Here is a 5201-nt window from a genome sequence, read left to right on the forward strand (position 1 = left end):
GGCTCTGCGCAGGCGCAAGTTCCTCCGTTTCCCCCACCTCCCAGCGCTGGAGACACACGGATAGGGCCTGGGAACCGTAGGGCCAGATGCTCGGACATCTCAATCTATCATGAAGACGCCGGACACCAAGCAGGAGACGGCGACCAAAACCCCAAGCTGGGAGTCAGGACAACGGCATCAAGCCCTGGCCGTGCAGCAGGCAGGGTCACCGCGGGCCACACAGCTACTGTTGGGTCGGAGCCACCAGGTTTACAGTGGGGCCGGGCTGAACGATGCCTCTAGGTCCTCGCAGCCACAGGCCGGCTCGGGACTACTAAGCTGCAGACCCGGCGCTGCAGGGAAGAGGCACGAGAGATTCCTGGGTTGTCGCAGCCCGGACAGCTGAGGAGGAGGTGGAGCAGGCGCCGGGCCCCGAGCCCCGGGCCCGCCCCTCGGCGGACGCCGTCTCTAGCCCGGAGCGGTGGCTGGACCCAGAGCTAGGAGTCAGCAAGGTTTCTCCAACTACAAAATGAGGGTATTGGAGCTCCCAAACTAAGAGTACAGTGCTTGGAATATATTCTTTATGGTGGTAGTACCGGTAAAGCACTATTATATAGAAAATAAAGGAATTACACAGTGGGGAAGATATGCGGATTGGAAACGCTGACCTGAGTCCTGCCCACGCAGCCAGAAACACAGAAAATGAGTATTCAAATCTCCCGCCCGTATGGTAAACCGCACCGCCGCGCTTTACACCAGCCAATCGAAGGCAAGCGCTCTCTGAGAGCAACCAATCAGAGGAAGTCTTGCCTCGTGAAGCCCGCCCCCTACGGCTCGCCAGGCAGAGGGAGCTCCCTGCAGAAATCGTGCAGCGTCATGAATATTAAACACGCCACCTGTCCAATAGCATGCGGAGGAGCTCGTGTTGCATATTCATATCCCCGCCCCCTCAGCGGGGCGCTATTTAAGCGGCGAGATTGGGGGCACCTCCATCTCCGCCCGGTGGGAGAGTCTCCCGTCCTGGTGCTGGTGGGTAACCTGGACATGGAACCCGGGTTTTCCACCCCGGGGATGCGAGCCGGCGGGAGCCGCCCATGTCCCAGCCCCAGCTCTGCGTTCAGACGGACACCTGAAGAGGGTGGCTCTGGATCCCGCGTGCGGGGCGGGAGGACGGGCGGGGCTCGCGGCAGGTGCCCGCTGCGGGGCGGGGCGGGGGCGTCCTCTACTACTTAAGTGAGGAGGGGCGGCGTCCTGATGGAGCTAGCCGCCCCTCAACTGCCTCTGCGGGTTCCTGAGCCGGCCCTGCTTCGGAGGCCCCGACCCTGGAGTCGCCCCCCAGGTTACAGATTGGGAAATCTCTTGGAACTGTTGGAAACATGATAGAATTGGCAAAAGTACATGAAATTAGCTATTTGAATTATGATCGTGGTCACCATTGTATTTTACATCAGTATACAAATTTAATCCTCCCACTCCCCCACGGTGGAGGGGGATAGAAAAACCTTGATACCCTTTCCGAAGAACTAAGGCTGATAGCTGAGTCACCGCTCCTCTGCTGGTGTTCTGCCCTCTGAAAGGCCTAAACTTGGATGGTGTTGCATCTCATGAATGCTTTAAAAAGAAAACTCTCCTTCAGATATTTATTCTGGAGTTTAAGTGTAATTGCAAGTATTTGAAAATATTTTCAAAGGAAAAGCCTAATTTTGCACACACACACAGGCCAGCAAAGGAATGAGTCCAACAGAGGAAGTATAGAACAACTTATTATCAACAATTACTCAGTGTATATCTGGCACTAGTATGTGAGGTGGGAATAATGGTATGTAAAGCAGATATCCAACACAAGGCTTAAAGTTTGCAAATTAATAAGCATACAACCAAAGCTTATATGCAAAGTAGAGATACTCAAGCAAGGTGCATTGAAGTTTTAAATGATTTTGAGATTTCTGTTGTTTGGAATACAGCTGTTTCCCAAACGTCAGTCATTCTAGTACCAATTTCTTAATTTTTAACATCCATGCACTACCTGTAAAATCATTTTGATGTTTTTCCTCAAATACACTCATTTTTACATGTAAGCATAATTATTTTAAAGGGAGACTTTACAAAGCTACCATAAATGGAAAACTAGTATCAATTGCATGATGGAGAGTAACCATAAAAATAAGTAAAATGAAACAAAACAATATCATAAAATTTAGCATTGATTAAAAACAATGAGATAAAAGTAGTGATAAATCTAACCTATTATTTAAAACACCTACCTATTTGCACAATTTGAAAGCAAGTTCTTCAGTAAAAAGAATGGACCTATTTCTATGAATAAATATTTGGCTTGATGTTAGTTTAAGACCAATTGTTTTTTACTTTTGGTGTTTATCAGAACTAGGGATCTCAACTTACTAGTAAACGTATTTAGAAAAGTTAAAAGATATAGTTACTCCTCAAAATTGGTGACTTCTGCCCAGCAGGGAGCTAAGAAGTGTAACACTCCTGTGGGCCCAGGAGGGAGAGGAGAACAAGATATAGTGAACCCCAGAAGTCTCCAGCACAAAGTCCGGTCATTATCTGGCCTCACCTCTTGACACCTTCCATGCGGAATTGAAGGGTGTCATTCGGGAAACCCAGCTGATTTTAAATAGCTACAATGAGTTTCCTCCAGAGTTGGTATAAGTGTTTCCACAACTGGCCTCTTCCTGTTGGAAGGAAGGCCTGAATGGGCAGCTGAGTGCAGGCGTGGGCAGGGGGCCCAGGCAAACAGCCCCAAGTCCCTCTGTGTCCACTGGGAGATGGACGATACAGAGAAAAATTAAGTCAGAGAGGATGGATCCAGAGATGTAATATTTGTCAAGTAGAACTTCCAGAAGGGGGAAAAATAGAGAATGTCAAACAAAAAATGGAGAGAATGTCCTTGAGCTGAAGACTCAAGTCTTTAGGTTGAAAGATGCACCTGAAACAATTTTCACACACACACACACACACCTCTACCTATTCTGGTGAAAGTTCTTGATTCAAAGAATAAGGAGGGAAGGAATGAACAGGTATCGAGCTTTTCATCTATGACACAGGTTGCTAGAAATGATGCTAGAATAATATCTTCAAAATTCAAGAGAGAATGACTTCAAATCTGAAATTTGATAACCAGTCGAAACACCTCATGTATGAGAGCAAAATGATTTTTTTGGACATGCTAACACTCAAAAAGTTGAGTGTCCATTCTTTTGGGAAAAAAAGAAATTAGTAGAGCAAAAGTGAAAAATCCAGAAAGAAGAAGACATTGACTATAAGAAACAGTGGAACTGTGATGAAGAGAAACCTCAGTGTCAGCAATCAGCTCAAATTATAACAAAGTTAGAAGAGTTCTTGAAGAATATCTTTAAGAAGAATTATACAAACTGTATGATTCATAACCCAGAATTATATACTGGTGAGTTGAAATTATATATCTCTTCTGACCAATAAAAAAACAAATAGAAATTCTGAGAAAATTTAAAGTTGTACAAGAAAGTTAGAACTATGAATAAACTTAAAATTTGATATGATTTTTCAGAGTCCTATATGAAATGGAAGAAATGGTACCAAGTTTCAGCAGCCCCTTCAGGAAGGTGTTACTGATCACCCCGGCTGAACTCATTCGCTCTGCTTTCATTCATTGATTCATTCAACAGCGATTTACTGACTGTTCTCTGAACTCATTCTCTGCATTCACCAACTCATTCATTAATTTCTCCAAATATTTACTGAACATCTACTAAGCACTGGGACTTGTGCCTGGCACTGAGGATGGAAGATGACAAGAAGACATCGTCCTTATCTTTTTATGGAGTTTACTATCTAGCTCTTTTTTTACTCTGATTCAGATGGCACCATAGACCTTGTAAATTTGTTATTTTTACATCTTATCTTTTCCTGGATCGAAGAGTTGAAATCTTATTTATATTTGCATTTACCCAAAAGTAACCTGCACAAAATTTTTCCACAGGGGAGCTCCATAAATAGTTGTTTATTATTATTATTAATAGCTGTTATATCTATCAAAGTTACAAATACACATGCTATTTGACATGGCAATTCATTTCCACATCTAGAGATTTATCCTACAGATACATCTGCACGTGTGCAAAATGATTTATACAAAAGTTATTCGTTGCAGCGTTGTTTTTAATAGAAAAAAAATTTTAAATAACCTAATGTCCACCAAGAAGAAACTGATTAAGTAAATTATAAAACAGACATTGAGTGGGATACTTTTCAGCTGTAAAATATATAATTAGGAATCTTTTTATATATCTTTGATATGAAATAACCACCAAGGCATTAAAGCTATTTATTCATCCAATGGATAACTACATGTCAGGTACCAGGTACCAGACGTGTAACAGGAATACGGTGGTGGGCAAGGTAAAGACTCCTTTTGTGGAATTTACATTCTACTTGAGGAGACAGAACAGTTTGAATGAAAATAACGAGATTCTGATTAGATTCGTGGTATGTATTAACCCTCGGTTGGCTAAGTAAACACCCATTCCCAGCTTTCTCCCCTGCCTTCCACCACAGTAGAGACTGGAAGAGCTGGGTGCTTGCTTCCTCCGCTTGCTGGCATCTAGGCTAGCCACATGACGTGGTTCTGGCCAATGCAACATAAATGGAAGTCTACTGGGGGACTTCTGGAAAATCATTTGGTTTTTTGATTGAAAAATTTTAAAAAGAGCAGGTATATTTAGCACCACCGCCTTCTCCCTTCTTCCCTGATTTGAATGTGATGCGCAGAGTTAGAGCAGCCGTCTCTGCCAAGATCTCTTCAATGAAAAAAATAAATAAGGTTCAGACGAGGATACATAGTATTCTACCATTGTCATGATAGAAAAGGTAAAATGTAATTGTTTGTGTGCACATAGAATTTCCCTAGAAAGATACATAGGAAACTGGCCACTTGCTGGTTGCCTCTGGGAAGGCATCTCCAGGGCTGGGGTCTGCAGGGGAAGGGAGATTTCACTGAATACTTTTCTATCACTTGAGATGTGTACAATATGCTATCTTTTAACAAACATAAAAGCTCTGTATAATAATAAATTGTTTAAGTAAATGGATGACACAAACAGGGGCGCCAAGAGAAGAGCAGATGTGGAAAGAGTTGGGGCAGAGCTAAATTATTGTTTTGAACCCAAAAGAATCCTGAAGGGAGCTGATGGAGGTGCATGGGGTGGTGGAAAATACACCAG

Source organism: Equus asinus, chromosome 13 (genome assembly GCF_041296235.1).
Source record: "Equus asinus isolate D_3611 breed Donkey chromosome 13, EquAss-T2T_v2, whole genome shotgun sequence".
In the NCBI taxonomy this organism is placed as follows: domain Eukaryota; kingdom Metazoa; phylum Chordata; class Mammalia; order Perissodactyla; family Equidae; genus Equus; species Equus asinus.